This window comes from Rhipicephalus microplus, chromosome 3, assembly GCF_043290135.1.
Source record: "Rhipicephalus microplus isolate Deutch F79 chromosome 3, USDA_Rmic, whole genome shotgun sequence".
In the NCBI taxonomy this organism is placed as follows: Eukaryota; Metazoa; Arthropoda; class Arachnida; order Ixodida; family Ixodidae; genus Rhipicephalus; species Rhipicephalus microplus.
The window spans coordinates 119570639-119588987 of NC_134702.1; positions in this window are offsets into that span (position 1 = coordinate 119570639).

Genomic DNA, 18349 nt, shown 5'->3' on the forward strand with positions numbered 1-18349 from the left:
ATTCAAAAATATAAACTTGCAGATTGCAAAGAAAAAAGAACAGGTAGCAAGCATTTGTCGCTTGGAAGCGAAACAGCGACCTCTCTATTCTCAGCGCGCGGTGCTAACCTCTACTTCACAAAGAGTACGTTGTCTCGAAAGCTAAAGGCAAGCAACTTCTGCACACCATACACCGTTTGGCAGTCCTCAGGGCTTTGCAACTTTAGCACGTTTTCATTATCAGTGTAGAGATGGCGCGAAAGACTCGCGTTGTGGGTTTCTAGCGGTCGTCGCCTCCACGAAGCTGGTCTCTCCTGTGCGCATGCTTATCAGACTGGCATTTTGGTAGAGGACGTAGAACACTTCGGATGATCCCGCGGCCACGTTCCCGAAAGCAGTCCGCTGCTGACACATGATGGAGGAAGGATTGCGACAGTTGTTCACGCTTGCCCTGTACATACTTGTGCGCTCGTTTAGTGCGTCTCCCTGCCGCGCTGGTCTAATTTTGTGCGTGCTGTCTGCTTGAGATGTGCGCTGCAAGTTTCTAGCTGATGGCCGTTCCTACTGTGACTTCGTCATTTGTTGCTGTAGCTGAAACAGTGCGCGATGAAAGACCAACTACCTCTGTAAATACACGTTTCACTTTCGTGTTCAACCAGTTTCTATATAGGGGGATCAGCCGCGTTTTTTCTCCATCTCTCGGCACTGCATGCTCTCTCCCGTTAGGGTTGTTAAAGGCAACGCCACAGAAATTGGCGCACGCAGTGTGGGAGCAATTCAACATATGAAGAAAAAAGAACATGCCAGATCATAATGAAAATAGGTACTCTTGGCACTACTTCAATTGCAAAAGCACTAAAGGAATGCTGATACTGCTTTAACCCACAAAAAAAAAGAGTCAACGAAAATGTGACAAGTTTTCATTAATTCGCGTACCACTTGAGGCGAAGAAACGCAGGCCCGTCGCTACCCACTGCGCGACATATTTGTCTGTTTGCCAGTATTTCCACGTAGAGGAGGTGGAGTTTCATTTTAATCTTTATTATTACTGGCCCGACTAGTTTTTTGTCATCATTTTTTTTTGCTTCTCTGTTTCTATGTATTTCTTTCTTTCAGTTCTCCTTTTCATGTATACAACGCTCTCATTTCTTGCTTCTTTGTCTCACTCTGAGAGTTTTCCCCCTTTTCCTGTTTCTTTTCCTGTATTTTGCTCATCATCTTCATTTCCTTTTTCTCAATTTTATTGTTCTACATCACTAACTCCTTCTTTATTTTGCTCCGCACCTTCACATATCTTACGAATTTGTTTATGGAGTATAGAAGGCGCCCTTCGGCTCCTTACTTCATGTAGCTTTTGCACTACGACCGATGGCCAGTGCGTTCCCCCTCTGGTTTAGCAGTGATCATCGACAGTAATTGGACCGTTGCCTTCACTCGCGTATAGAACCGGTGACGTGCAGGGCGGTCTTATCAGTTATGCGGAATAGCATGGAAGACGAGATTCCCGGTAAAAAGCCCGTTGATTGACTGTCACAATACAAGAAGAGGTTAATAAAGTGAAAGAAGACAACTAACCGTTTGTAGCACGAAGCCACAAGGAAATATGTACGGAAGTTTCAGAAACAAACTTTCGTTGCATTACAAGAGGGGAAGATGCGGTGGGGTGGCATGCCATATGCAGGTTTCCGGGTGTATATCAATGGAGACAAAAAATAGTAGGAGCACTTTTTTTTGTAGCATTTGAAGGCTAAAAGGGTTTGTACACTTATTAATGTGCTTTTACAGTCGGGAGTCATACTTTTTTTATACTATATTGTGCTGCAGTGAAAGTATGAAGCAAGTAAGAAGAACTTGCAATGACAGCTGGACGAGTTCATGTGCAGTTCTTTATATTTAAAAAAAGCTCAGTATGAAGTATAAGACAAACTGGTTCTCATCAATTCTCTCTGTTGCGTTTTTTGGCACATTTATTAAGTATAACTATAGTTCCCTCCATCGGTTTCAATGTTCTTTGCCTTCTAAACTGTAGGTTTCTGCATTATTCAGAGAAGCGCAAATAAGAGGACGACAACTAGACAAAACGCTTACTGGCAACTTAAACTCGTTTCGGTCACTGACAACGGACACTCGCTTAGTCATCTCAGTCATTTTTGTATGTTTTTTCCATGTGTCTTCTAATAAACTTGTCAGTTTCGAGTGACAACATAAGTGTCTACTTTTTTTCCTCCAGTTTGCGCTAATTTGAATAATATGGAATCATACCAACTAGCCCGGCTGTCCACTTTGCTGTAGGTTTCTGCACCTGCACTGATATTGCAGGGCCAACAGAAACAGGCCCACCTTTGACCGATCACTTTCGTCAAATGTTTCTGTCATTGCTTCAACTGATATGGCATATTTGCTCTCATGACGTCAGGAAGATTTGCTTTCTCGCTCCGTGCGCACGACGTAACTTGCTGCCATCGCTTTCACTGTGAAGATTGCGTAGATTGTAGGAGCCACAATCTGTAAGTTTTTTGCTGCGTTGAGTGATGCAAACAGCCATTGTCATCTTTGTACTCTTCAACGTTTGCTTTCCTCCCTCATACGAGAACAGATTTATGGATCGTGGAATACAGACACTACGATGGGAGAGTATTTTCTGTGAATAAATCTCACGTAACAAAACAGGAGAAGTGCGCGTTGCCGTGAAATCGCCTAACATCGCGTAAAAAGGAAACACGCGACAAAAAATGACGTAAATTCTCATAATGACTACTTATGCGAGTGAAATCACGTAACATTACTAGTCATGTGTCGAAAATCGCGTATTATTACCCGAAGTGCCCTCACATCACTTAACTAGACACGTGACTAGGATCATATGCCATCGAGTAACTACTGGCGTGTCTGAAAGTAACGTCAAAATATGCAACGCACACTCACGTGGCTATTATTACGTAACATATAGTTGTGCGGCCAAGCCACGCTACAAGGCGTGATAGCTACTTAAGTGGGAAAATCCTCCCATATTTTCGTCAAAAACAACGTAACAGCTACTCACATAGCTAGCGTCACATTGCGTAACAGATGGTCCCGCCACGTGCCTATACCTAAGTACAACTGTGTCTAGCCATACCTAGTAGTGCTAGCAAAACAGCATTTCTAGCAAAAAATAAGCAGTACTAGAAAAACTTAGCTAAATGAAACACTACCTCCTCTGATGGTTTTATCATTGCGCCACTAGTGCTAACTGGATGCGTTTTGAACAGAAGCTTTTTGAGAACTGGAAACACCTTATGAAACCTTACGAAGCCTTTAACGAGGCATTAATACCCCTTACGCGATGTTTCCCAGGCTTCGCGGTTTCGCTAAATTTCGTGTAATTCTAACGGACGTAAGCGTTTATCTGCACATTTTGGGCCTGAAGCTCCAGTATTCGGGAGTTTGAGGAAGGTTTCGAATCTCACGCGGACTTTCGCCCTAGAAGTGACGATAGAAAAGAAAGTAGTGGCTACCATTACCGATAACACTCGCGCCACAGTAAATATTTTAGTAACGATGGCAATAACGCGCCGTAACTACCATAAACAGAAGACGCGTATCCTTAAAGGTGAGCTAACAGATGCAACAATAGCATCTACAGTGAGATTACTTTTTTTTTCAGCAGTTACTGCTCAGGTGGCATTGCTGCACGGGCTTTTCCTTATTGGCTGTCGAAGCCAAAGTGGTATAGTAGCATTTTTTAGCAAGGGTACTGCATATCTTTTTTTTCTGTGCAAAATATATCAATTCTTCCATTCCACTCTGGCCATATACCACATAAACCAATATACAATTACATATGCAAGTATACAATTCATAGAAAATATTGAACATCATACACGTGTTTACCAGGCACAATGTCTGCGTTCTAGAACTTGCTTTGCTAATAGTTGCTAGGCAGAACGAGTGAAATGTCACTGTGAAGCCATCTTGGCTTCTGAATGAGAATTGTTTAAATCCCAAACCATGCGTATAGCAATAGAAGAACAATGTAGATAGCTTCCATTTCCATCTGAAGTAGTAATGATGCAGCCGTATGATCGAAATCGTGTATTAGATTTGCTGGTCGCATGACAATCGGCCACTCAGAAGTTTAAGAGTGGTTGTTTGATAACGCCTCGTGATGTCTTATATAACGTTGTTTACAAAAATAGTGGGACAATCAGGAATAATCTATGCAGACCTGTCTTATTTCCTGGCCGCTTATTTAGGAGAGAAGAGTGGATGAGCTCCAGGTACCGATGATTTCGGCGACTCCTGTTGGACCCACAGCATCAGCTGGCACTCAAGTCCCAGGACCGTCCGCTGCACCGGCGTCCGTGCCGAATATACCTTCGCGACACCAATTTCCGCATCGAAGATTTGGCCAAGTTGAATGTGGATCATCGATTTGCCGTTTTGTTTCACAGTGGCTTCGCTCCACCATCAGCCCCAGAGCAGACCCCTGCGCGGATTTCTACAGCTACGTCTGCGCTAGCTTCAGGGGCCTGAGTCAATTGACGCACGTACGTTGTAATGACTCCATCGAAATTCTTTTGCATTATTTAGACGCGTGACTTCGCTAAACTCGAAACGCCAACAGACCAGTAATACAGCATTCAGGATATTCCTACGAGCCTATAAATGCGCGAAATTCTTGACTGAAAAACAAGACACAACAGGCCACTTGGACTATGCCGAAGGAGCTTGAGTGAGAGCGTCGGCATGCATCACATATATTTTGTCTTAAGCGGTATTCCGATAAGGAGGAGATGCTGCAGAGAAAGGGCGCTATTTCTGTGGCTCTACATGTTCTATGTGAATCTAATACCCTCGTTTCAGGTACGGTGCTTTGAATGCCCCGTCCCTGTGGTCTAGTGGCTAAGGTACTCGGCTGCTGACCTCTGGTCGTGGGATAGATTACCGACTGCAGTGGCTGCGTTTTCGATGGAGGCGAAAATGCTGTGATCCTGTGCGATCAGATTTGGGTGCACGTCAAAGAACCCCAGTAGATCAAGACTTCCGGTCTACGGCGTCTCTCATAATCATATGGTGGTCTTGGGGCACTAAACTCCGCATATCAATCATCAATCAACGATGCTTTGAAGTTTCGAGAAGAAGTGGATCAGGAGAAAACAACCTAATCATTTTAATTTGTCTCAGAGAGGAACAGCTGCCTGGCAATACCTCACGGCCACCTTGGCTGCTCTTCAGGTGGTTCCTATTTGAATCTTTAGGCTCAAGTCTCGGATTGTGATCTGAAGCAATTTACGTAGAAAAATGCTTTGAGAGCTGCATAAAACCAAATGAAAGTGTTGAAGCGAAGTTTTAGTCGAATGCGAAAATGATCTCATGTAATCTACCTTGAAAAGGTTCCACGTTTCGACGGTAACATTGACTACAATGCCTGCAAAATTATTGACTAGTTGATTGATATGTGTGGTTTAACGTTCAAAAACAACGATATGATCATGAGAGCCGCCATAGGTGAGAGATTCAGAAATTTCTACCACCTGGCGTAATTTAGCGTGCCCCTAAACAAAGCACACGGGCTGCAGCATTTTCACATGCAGCCGCGGCAGCCGGGATTCAATTCCGCGGCCTGCTAGTCAGCAGCCGATTACCTTAGTTCTTGCCTTCAAATCACAATGCAGGTAATTAAAATAACCTTAGTCAACCGGTGCTCACAACATAGTTCCTGATATACTATTTGCGCGGTATTGTGCACTTAGTACTTACAAATTCAGATATAATGGCATTTCCGGCCATGATCATGAAGGCCGGAAAAGCGGAATGTTGCATATGAATATTCGGTTGACGTCCAGTGATGAGTGTTAGTTGCTACTTGTCGTATTGACAAACAATTTAACGTGCTGGCCTGGTTCAATAGTTACGAATATTTTTCAATCTTGAAGAATACAGGTAATAATATCGCAGCTTCGGCAAAACAAAAGCACGCGGGCTAAAATTTTCGGTCTTTCTGAACATACTTCGGACAAAGTGTTCTTGAAATGGCTTTCTTGCAACACATTGTCTGATAGTAACCCGGCTTTTGATCTTCAACGGTCACCTCCGCATGCTGTGAAAGAAAGCCAGAGAATAATTATTACAGAAATGCTACGATCAGATTTATTCAGCAAAGATTGTGAGAACTTGATATGAGTTAGCCTCAGTGATGTAAGCATCCTAACCTACCGTCCATTCAACCTATAATGTTGAGTTTTCAATTAGGTTTAAAGTGCAATCAGCTCTCAAGAGTAGCGCCTGAATACATCTAATATAGTGTTAATCAGTGCATATACCTATTTTTCGTTTATTTGTTCATTTGTTTATTAATTTGTTTGTCTACTTATTGATTCAAGAGTGCTTGAGGGCACTGTAAAACACAGTGCGTAAGTGGTCTTCACAGCAATAAAGAAATATTACTTTGTAATACACATGGAGGACAAAGTAGCCCAATCAAAACTCATAATTTTCTTCACAGAGTGCAAGATGACGAAAAAATTATTGCAGATTCTTTGTTTCTTTTTACGCTACGACTATTAGAGACCATTGGATGGTAAATACATATTATTGTGATACGAAGCAAGGTTAATTAAAGTGCTAAACACTTCAATACTTAAGCAATATAAGTGAAAATGCAATGCATTTATGACGCTCTCATTAGGAAAGAAATTTCGTACAAGTGTTAGCAGTTCAAGGTCATGTAGATAAGTATACAAAATGGATAAGTAGGCAAAAAAGCAATCCGCAGTCTATAAACATAAAATGCAGGTCAAAAAAGAAGGAAATACATTTTGCTCACGTTACGCTGTGAAATATAAAAGGATCAGCTTGCTAAATTTGCTGCTATGTTTTGCGTTGACAAGAAAATCAAGAACGCAATCGCAATATTAAGTTTACATGGAAGTGCTCACTGTTTTAATTCATTAGCGATTCATATTGACAATATGAACCCAATACGAGCGAAAAGTATGCTAAAAATGGTTATTGCTTGTCACGTAAATCCGAATAGCACGAAATAAAGTGGTTTACACAGAAGTATAGTGAATTCCTTATTGTAGAATTTTAAAATGAGACCTTGAACAGTGTATATTGCTGTTTCTCCGCTGCAGCACCGTTTCATGTGCACTCACCCACGCTGACATCAAGCGGCTATGGTTCATCGCGTAGGCAAAGGGCAAAGATAATTATTCAGCCTTTTTTGTAGCTGAAGCATTGAACGTACATCTGGATATAGCATGTACCGAACCCCGCGTGAAGATGGCATCAGCAGACACACAATGCTGGCGGTCGGAACCCAGGTGTGCTCTGCCCAGTAGTTGGGTAACTTACGTTTGTGTGCATACATGTAGCGCACAGCGCTTCAAGATTGCGGCTGGCAGAGTTTGTAGCATGAGCTGTGAACGCGAACAGCCGTTCGGGTTCAGTCCGCAGCTAAAGCTTAGCTACCAAAGCACCCATCGTCGGTGCTCGATGAGCTCATCATGAAGTACATCACTTCACTGATCCCAGACGGCGACACCAACCCCCACTAATGAAGCATATTGTAAAAGGTAGACTTTATTTGACATTTAGGTGTGTATGCGAAACATCACGCATGAGCACCAGTAGCGCAGGGCTGAAGCAGCGGGCGGCTTACGACGCGTACCGAGAAAAGGTCGTGGGCTCCACTGTAACGTATTCATAACCGTCGACCCTTTTTCATGTTCTTTATGTTGTATTTTGGGACGTAAACACGTCAGTTAAGTCAATGGGGACCACGTCATGAAATGCTTTCTTGTTACAATTTTAATGTGTCGCCGCATCGCCGGACAGCATAACTGTGGGCATGATGTTGAGCATTTTGTCTTATTCTACCACTTACCTCTACATACTTGGGTTTCTTTAAGTATGCTGTATTCTTGATGTTCTGGGTGGTGAATCTTTACGCTATCAGATACCCTCGCTATGAATTCACTTTGCATTTTCCCTGGTCACTTTACGGTAGAAATATCGACCATACAGTGACAGTTGACCCTGACGTGCCCTAGTAGATATGAAGCTCGACTGGTTACCTGCTCACTGATGAGTGCACTCACTCACACTCACTCACACTCATTTCAACGTGGTGAGTGTGAGTATGAGCGAGTACTGATGAGAGTGAGTACTGATGAGAGTGAGTAAGAGTGAGTACGAAAGTGAGTGAGTACTTTCAATATGAGTAGAAATGCGTATGAACGGGAGTGAGTACTCTTGAGTGTGAATAAAAGTGAGTATGAACGTGACTGAGTACTCATGTGTGTGAGTAGGAGTGAGTATGAACATGAGTGAGTACTCCGAGTGTGAGTAGGAGTGAGCATGAACGTGAGTATAGAGAGCGTGAGTGAGAGTGAGTATGAAGAGTGAGTACTCATCAGTCTGAATAACCGTGAGTATGAACGTGAATGAGTACTCATCAGTGTGAGTATCTGTGAGTATGAACGTGAATGAGTACTCATCAGAGTGAGTATCCGTGAGTATAAACGGGGGTGAGTATTAAGAGTGTGAGTATGAGCGAGTGAGAGCTCGTGAGTGTGAGTAGGCGTGAGTGTGAACGTGAATGCTGATGTGTGTAAGTAAATGCGAACTTTTATTAGCGTGAGTGTGGATGTCATTGAGGGCCTATGATCTTCAGTAGGCGCTAGTATGAAGGTGAGTAAGTAGCTATGTGTCTTAATGGAGGTGCACGAAAAATTGAAGCACAAAAGGAGGACACCTGGACACCGCACATGTGTCCAGGTGTCTTTTTTGTACTTCAATTTTTCTCGCATCTCAGTTAAAATGAATTACCAACTCGTCCAGCAGTTCATGCTTCTCTAACTAAGAGTGGGAGTAGTCGTGAGTATGAACGAGAGTGATGAGCAATGAGTGTGAGTAGGTGTGAGTATCAATGTGGGTGACTCTGAGTAGGCGTGAGTGAGTACTCCTCAGTGTGATCTGGCGTGAGTATGAACGTGAGTGAGTACACAAGAGTGTCAGTGGTGAGTATGCAATGAGTGAGTACTCATAAGTTTGAGTATTCGTGAGTATGAACGTGAGTGAGAGCCTAGAGTGTGAGTTGGCGTAAGTTTCATCGTGAGTGAGTACTCATAAATGTGAGCACAAGTGCGTATGAACGTGAGTGAGTACTCATGAGTGTGAGTATAAATGAGTATGAATATGAGTGAGTGCTCATGAGTGTCAGTCGGAGTGAGTATGAACGTGAATGAGTACTCATGAGTGTGAGTATACGTGAGTATGAGTATGATTGAGTACTCATGAGTGTGACTATGAGTGAGCATGAACGTGAGTGAGTGCGAAGGCTGAAAAAATTGTGGTGAGTGAAAGTGAGTGAATAGTCTCTCAAAGTGCCGACCTATGCCATAAGGTAGCAAGATTAAACTCGGCCGCGGCAGGCTGATTATCAAGGGAGGCGAAAATGAGTGAGCCTGGTTTACTTGAAATTTTGTAGCACTCGTTTTGTAGATATTTCTGGAGCTATCCATTGAATAGTTTCTCATATTCGTATTAAGGGTTACAACGTTACACCGGTTCCAATAATTAGCAAAATTTGTTATCGTTTTTTGTCTCCTCGCCAATATGCGCGGATAATCATACCTAGGCAACACTATACAAAAGCTACATTCGAAATACAGACATTTGAACAACGCAAGTTGATAAAGAAGTCATCGTTAGTTTACACCGCTTTACAAAGATTGCGCGAAGCAATGCATTCATGATGCCTGCTTTTTTTTTATGTTGCAGCTTTCAGACGAAATCAAAGTTCGAAACATCAAGCTTCTAACAGACACACGAGTGCCTCCATCAAGACAAACTGTGGCACAGAAAGTCGCCGGACTATTCCAGAGCTGCATTGCTTTTGTCAGAAGCCGGGAATCAGAGGTAACACTATTATTTTATTAAATATCCAAATTTTAAACCATACTATAAACCACATGGATTCGTGGAAACCGAAAAACAGACCCTACCACGACCCTGGGTCGGGCTGAGCCAAGACGGCTGCGGGCTCAGACCTGGGCGTGTCTTTGAGATGGCAGGCTCAGGACAAGTCGATTTCAGAATGAGCTCAGTTTCTACTTAAGGATGCACTGCATATATCGAAAACCACTGTTTTTAGTTTTATAAATATTGTTACGCCACGTATGTGCCGGACGAAGAAGGAAAAAGAAGCAAGGGGTGTGGAAGAAGAAGATCATCATCATCTGCCTGCGCCGATACGGCTCGTCCCTCGAACCGTGTATCAATAAACCCCCAGACGCCTACTGAGGTCGTAACAGAGTGGTGGAAGGTGCTGGGTATAGGAACCAACGACGGGACCGCTACCCCTCGGATTTCGCCGGAGTCGTCGCCTCGCCGGCCTGCCTCCTTCTTTGGCCATCATGCCTGACGAAACAGAAGCTCGGGAACCAGTCCCCAGCAGTTCTTGGCCGTATCACAGAGAGCCACGAACCTTCTCCGGGAGGGCCAATGACGACGTGGACTCATGGCTCAAACATTTCAAGCGAGTAAGCAACTGCAACAAATGGGATGCTGCCTCCCAACTGTCACGCGTTGTTTTCTACCTCACTGATGTTGCCCTCGTTTGGTATGAGAACCATGAAGATATTCTGACAACATGGGAACGCTTTGTTGAAGAAATCAAGAAGTGTTTCGGCAACTCAGCTGCAAAAAAGAAGCTTGCCGAGCAGAGTCTTGCACAGAGGGCCCAGCTATCCGGTGAGACCTGCACCGTGTATACTGAAGAGATTTTGAGGCTGTGTAGGGAAGTCGATTCCAGCATGTCGGAAGAGGACAAGGTGGGGCATTTGCTGAAGGGAATTGCAGAAGATGTTTACAACTTCCTTATTAGCAGGGAAAGCCTGACTTCAGTGTCTGACGTTGTACGGCACTGCCGCACGTTTGAAACCCTGAAGCAGCGCAGAATAGCGCCTAAGTTTGGTCGTCTGGCAAATGTCACCTCAGTAGCCAGCATAGAAGCGGCCTCAACTGGTGACCTTTCGGCAACCATCCGCCAAATTGTTCGGGAAGAGTTACTCAGACATGGCGAAATGACACGTGAACGGGCAGCTGCCACGTCTCCATCCTATTTCCCGCAGGACACCACTGCCCCACAGCTTACAGTTTATGAACATCCATCCGTCAACGCAACGGAGGTTGCAGGGCCTCGGCGTATTCAGCAGTCAAGTCCGGTTTTTTACGAGCGATCACAGTACCCTCAACGTTTCCGTTCCGTACGCCCATACCACCCACCGACAACTGATTTCATTGAATCTCGGGCTTACGCGAACGCTCGCAGACGTGAACACTTCGAAGAACGGCGACGACCTCGTCCTGCGCCTGTGTGCTACAACTGTGGTCTGACTGGTCACATATCGAGGTATTGCGATCGTTCGCGCATACCACGCTATGATCAGTGGACAAGCTTGACCGATAAACCTGCTGTCCCACCTTTTCAAGGACACTGGCCCACCGACTCAAGACCCGGCAGCAGCTTCTGGCACGGACACTGGCGCAACAACTCCCCTGCCTCTGATCGAAGTGTGACGCCACCTCCTGCGCCTCGATCCCACCGGTCTCCATCGCCACGGCGCCGCTCATCGTCACCACATCAGGAAAACTAAACAGTGCGGCCGATGGGGGTGAGGTCGCTGGTGACTTGCTGCAAAACGAAATACCCCCGTCTGTGTTGATGTTCAAGAACAAGGTAGAAGTTTTTGTTGATGGTGTGTGTACGATGGCTTTGGTGGACACTGGTGCTACAGTTTCGATTATGAGTGCTGCTTTTAAACACCGTTTAGGACAAAAGGTGATGTTTTTGTGGGAGAAGGCAACAACATTCTGTGGCGTTGGTGGTAACTCGCTGTGTCCCATTGGTGTCTGTACCGCAGAAGTGTGCTTGGGTGATCAAGTGTTTGTCACAGAGTTTACGATTCTTCCAAGGAGCACACACGACATAATCCTGGGGATTGACTTCCTTCGAATGTGTGGCGCCACTGTTGATTGTAGAAATGGAGAGGTGTACATATGTGATGCTGCCCCTGGAGAACTATTAGAGAATTCAGACAGGGAGCACGGTGCGCTCCGGGTCAGTGAAGATAGCATTGTGCCGGCATTCTCTGCAGTCTGTGTTCCTGTATACTCTTCACGCATTGAAAACAGTGACAGTGCGTTCGACGCATTAGTGGAGCCCTTTCATCTCAGTTGCATTAAGAAGAACACATTGGTGCCGCATTGCATAGTGTCACTCGTTCAAGGACGCACAGGACTATGGGCGGTAAACTGTTCAGCTGAGTCGGTGGTTCTACCAGGAGGACTGAAGCTTGCCAAGTTCAAAACATACTCACCGATGGCAGTGGCTGCCCTCAGTGATGCTCCAGGTGGGGCCTCAGCCAATACTTCTACGGCCGATTCAAAACTTTTACCTATGATCGACAAGTCACTTACTACTGACAAACGCCGCATGCTTCTGGACGTTTTGTCAAAATACGTGGCGATTTTCGATTTTTCCCATGACCATGCGCCCTCGATTCCCGCGTCTCGGATTCTCCACAGGATAAACACGGGAACAGCACAGCCCATCCGCCAGAAACCCTACCGAGTGTCGCCGTCTGAGCGCAAGATAATTGATGAACAAGTGCGTGATATGCTGCAGAAGGGTGTCATTCGAGAATCATCGAGTCCTTGGGCGGCTCCCGTGATTCTAGTCAAAAAGAAGGATGGTACCTGGAGATTCTGTGTGGACTATCGCCGTCTAAACTCCGTCACAAAGAGAGATGTCTACCCTCTCCCACGCATCGATGACGCTCTAGACTGCCTCCATTCAGCATCCTACTTTTCGTCCATAGACTTACGCTCAGGCTATTGGCAAATACCTGTGCATTCAATGGACAAAGAAAAGACGGCTTTCGTTACTCCGGATGGACTATATGAATTTAACGTGATGCCTTTTGGTCTATGTAACGCGCCCGCTACATTTGAAAGATTCATGGACACCATTCTGCGCGGCCTGAAGTGGAACATCTGTATGTGTTATCTTGACGACGTTGTTATCTTCGGGCGTACATTCAGTGAACATAACGAAAGGGTAGAGCTGGTTTTGAAATGTATTCGAAATGCTGGCTTGGTTCTTAATGCAAAGAAGTGTCATTTCGGAGCTCGACAAACACTGGTGCTGGGACATCTCGTCAACAAGGATGGCATCAGGCCCGACCCGAATAAGACGGCGGCTGTTAGAGCTTTTAAACCACCTGGCTCAGTGAAGGAGCTTCGGAGCTTCTTGGGCCTCTGCTCTTACTTTCGCCGATTTATTCCCGCCTTTGCAGAAGTTGCCTTTCCACTGACCTGTCTTCTCCGCCAAGGTGCTAGTTTTGAATGGACTCCTGATTGTGAAACTTCTTTCAACCAACTGAAGTTCTTGCTCACGTCGCAGCCTATCCTGCGGCACTTCGATCCTTCTGCGGCGACTGAAGTTCACACCGACGCAAGCGGCATTGGCATAGGTGCAGTCCTGATACAGCGATGTAATCAAGTGGAACACGTAATCGCATATGCCAGTCGCACTTTAAGTAAGCCGGAACGCAATTACACTGTGACCGAACAAGAATGCCTTGCACTCGTCTTCGCTGTGCAGCGATTCCGCTCATACCTATACGGTCGTCCTTTCCAAGTAGTTACGGATCATCATTCTTTGTGCTGGCTTATCAACCTTCGGGATCCGTCAGGCCGTCTAGCACGCTGGGCCCTCCGGCTGCAAGAGTACAACTTCACGGTATCGTACAAGAGCGGCAGGAAACACGCGGACGCGGACTGCCTTTCAAGGATGCCAGTTGATGCTACAGTTTGCGACGCTGACGATTTCGATCATCTGATTGCGTCCGTAGCACCAGCGTTCCCGGATAAGGCCACCTTTGAAACTGAGCAGCGGAAGGACGTGAGTTTGAATCCGTTATTCGTGATCGCACAAGCATCCACTCCGGAAAGCCGCTTTTGCGTCCGTGATGGTCTACTGTACAAGAAATCCATCTCCGGCACCGGTTCCCGCTTCCTGCTGGTGGTTCCAGAGGCACTACGGTCATCTGTTTTGTACGCCATGCATGATGACGCCACTTCAGGTCACCTCGGAACGACGCGCACTCTTCATCGTACCCAGGAACGCTTCTACTGGCCACGTATGCGCCAGTCAGTTGAGTTGTACGTGGCCAGTTGTGCGCAATGCCAGGCGCACAAATCTCTCTCAGCAGCTCCGGCCGGACATCTACAACCTGTGACGCCTCCCAGTTCTCCGTTCGAACAAATTGGCATTGACCTGGTGGGCCCTTTTCCGCGTTCATCGAAAGGCAACAGATGGATTGTGGTATGTGCTGACCATCTTACTCGGTACTGCGAGACTGCTGCCCTGCCATCCGCGACTGCTGGTCAAGTGTCGTCCTTCCTTCTCCATTCTATCATACTGCGTCATGGGCCCCCTCGCGTCATCATAAGTGACCGTGGACGTCAATTCACGGCAGACGTTGTCGAACAACTTCTCCGTATGTGTGGCTCAGAGCTCAGACACTCGACGCCTTATCACCCGCAGACGAATGGTCTCGTCGAGCGAACAATTCGAACACTGGTGAATATGCTTTCTATGTACGTTGCCTCGAACCACAAGAACTGGGACGATGTCTTGCCGTTCGTCACATACGCGTTTAATACTTCCCAACATGAGACCACCGGCTACAGCCCGTTCTTCCTCCTCTATGTTCGACCCCCCCGTTATACTCTGGATACAATATTTTCCTTCTCTGATCGGGACCAATCAGAAATCTCCCTAGCAGAAACTCTTTGTCTCGCCGAAGAAGCTCGTCGTCTTGCTCGTTTACGTACAATAGCCTCGCAAGACAGATCGAAAGTTCGTTATGACAGCAAGCACCGGCAGGCCACATATATTCCGGGAGATCTCGTGTTGGTGTGGAAGCCTTTACGCAAACGTGGCTTGTGCCAAAAACTGCTCGCGCACTACATCGGACCTTTTGTTATCCTTGACCGCCTGAGCGCAGTCGACTACCGCATCGCACGTCTTACAGCTAGCGGGAGACGTTCCAGAAAGACAGAGGTCACGCATGTCGCTCGCCTGAAGCCTTTCAGTCAACGCGACACTGCATGAAACGCGCGGCGCGCTTTGTCTGCGAGGGGGGAAATGTTACGCCACGTATGTGCCGGACGAAGAAGGAAAAAGAAGCAAGGGGTGTGGAAGAAGAAGATCATCATCATCTGCCTGCGCCGATACGGCTCGTCCCTCGAACCGTGTATCAATAAACCCCCAGACGCCTACTGAGGTCGTAACAATATATTTCTAAAATATTCATACGGGAAATGTACTGAACTTATTTTGCTTCATCCTTATGAAGCTACTTAACACATTAGTGACTAGTGTAGTGGACGTATAAATATCCCTTGACTTTCTAATTAAATTTGTTTTTTATATCCTGCACTTTATTTTGTATTATCAATAAGATGCATAATATACTATGTGTATATGACAAATTTAAACCTAGTTACCTGTGCTTGGGAACAGTAATCACAACGCTGCAAAGCAGGACAACGTTCCTAAAATCTTGCAGCCCACTAACTCAAAGCATCTTCCGGCAGCGACAGCCCAGTCTCTCACCCAGTGCGGCACCTTCTGTTGCCACTTAAGACATCGGAACCTAATGGGGGTCTGCATCTGCAGGAGTCCCCCTTTCACCACAAGTTATTGCCTGCCATTCAAGCTCACGAGCAATGTCCCTCCGTGACCTTCAATGAATAGGTAACCTTGACGTATGCGCGTCTCTGTTTGTTAGGGTGGTGTCAGCCTTTGACCCACCGCTTGCCGCTGTCCACTAAAACACAATGTTGTCAGTCCCTGTTTCCATGGCAACAAGCACCACGTGGTTCTCGCGGCCAAGCATTCCGGCTCCGTCGCAGTGCACCAGCTGCATGTTGGCGCAAATGTGCAAGCTGCGGTATGTATGAGCTACGTTTTACAACACCGTAGACCCAGCTTCCGCCACGACATCATCCTCGCGCTAAGCGCACCTACAAGAACTTTGGAGTATGATTGCCAGGGTGCTGGGTGCTGTTACGAAGGCGTCACGCCAACACAGTCCCGAAGGCGTCACTGCTGCGAACACCGCCGTCAAGGTCACCCCACAGCCGTTTGGTAGCGTGTGTTACTGAGCTCACGACTGTTTCTGCGCAGAGCTGATAGATGAGTGGACGAGGCGACGGTGAGTGAAGGCAAGGTTCATGTACAGCATAGAAATAGAGGGTTTACATATTCGGCACTGGGGACGACAGCTTAGGGACTCGAAGAGCTGAGATGTGTTCTCTCGCGTGCATACGTCGGCTTCTCTCTGACGCATAGGTCAACTGCTGGCGAAGCGCCGCTTGGCTTCTTTATAGGCACCGAATGGCTACTTTGTGTCACCAGTGTCCAACCAGAAGCCCTGCTGGCCGTGATGACGAAATCTTCCAATGGGGAGCCGCCACTGGGCCACGTCATGATCATCAAATCCGGAGTCGATGCGCGGGGTTGCACCGAAGGACGAGTGATGATGCTACGCATTGCGTAAGACTCGCCAAACTGGAAGGCGCCGATTGCTTCATCGAGCTTATGGGTTGAGGGAGCTCGCTGTGCGATGAAGAAGACAGACCGGCGCCGCCGCTTGATGACATCGTTGAGTTGATCGCATAAGGCGGGCTCGATCACTAGCCCTGACACAGATTGCCGTTGCAAGGCGTTGACATTCGTTGTGTACTCCCAGGGGTAACAGAACCCCAGCCGCCAGACAATGCGCCGGGAAGACGAGCTCCTTGCACGTGGCTCGGATGTCGGGCGTGCTCGTTCGCCAGGTCCCTCCAGGTTCGCCTCCAGGGCCATAGGGAGAACGTAGCTCCAGACTCAGTTCTGCGAACACATCCCAATACTGACGACGGATCCCAGCTCTACTGGCTTGTCGCCACAACTTGTCGGCCATCTTCGCTCGTCTCTTCTGACGATCTTGGTCTCAGCTCTTGTCATTGGTTGTGCAACTTGTCTAGAATGGTGTGACAACAGACAACACACGACACAAGCAAGTGCCCTTGGTTACCCGACAGAACACCAGACAGATTATAGTACAACATATACCTAGCTACGTGTCTATGGGAATTTTGTTCCCTCTACACCAATAGGCTTATCTGGCACACAAGACTCTTAAATTAAGAACTCAAATTTTTACACGTACAACAATGTAATAAAATAAAATACAACATAAAGTTGGCTTCTTGAGATAACTCTGGACGAGAGCGCTCAGCTAAGGCCGCTATGAGTACAAAAATTTGCCCGGAATCGCCAGCGAGAGACTGAAAGGTGGAGAAGGTACTAGCTAAAACGCACGGATCAATGCGTCTGGATTACCATTTAGCTTTCCTTTGTTGTAGTGAACGTCTAAGTTGTGCTGTTGGAGTATCATGTTCCACCTCAGTAACCGATGACTTTTAGGCGACGACATTTATGCGGTACCAAGAGCTTCATACTTGCCACGTTGCACATCTGTGTAACTACAATATAGGAGCCCTGATTTCTCATACAAAGAAACATTCCTCCTCTTTTTTACAAGTTTATGCTTTTCATAGCCGCTTTAATCTACAGGTCCTCACGCTGCCCTCAAATGAGCGTTTCTCGATCAATCCACAACAGCTCACTCCAACTTTCCGCTACAGGCGGAGCGTTGCACCCCTCTCGCTCTGACTTTATGGCGCCATGTCTTCTCCTCCACCGACAGAGAGCGCGCCAGTCGTTTCGGTGACGGGCCGTTTGAGTGACTGCTCATATGACTCACACGGAGAATTTTCTGTCTGACGTTCCGTCGACTCGCCGCCAAGGTCACACAGATCAGCAAGCTTTGCAGGTGGTGTTTGACCACATTGAACAAGATCAAGTTCCTGCAAAAGCTTCCGCGCTTGCGATCGCGTGAGAGTCATGTTCGCTAAGATGGAGAAGAATGATTTACCCTGCTCCTCGAGAAGCTACTCTTAGTTATTCAAAAAAAAAGATTGGGAAAACAATTGGGAAGCGAGGCAGACACAGCCGCTTCGGTGCGAAGCTTACCGAACGGGTCTTCAGTGACAACTGTAGCGATTGGTAAGCAAGCGCTCTGCTCCTCGGCAAGTTGCCTGATCCACAAGCATTCAACTGTAAAGTCGTCTGGAGACACCAACGAAGGATGGGCAACGTCCATTGTTGCCGCTGAGTCTAGAAATGCACGACACGTTTTCCCATTCACTCTAACTTCTTGGAAGTACGGCACTAAGAACCGCATGTCCTTTTCCGATTCTCGGA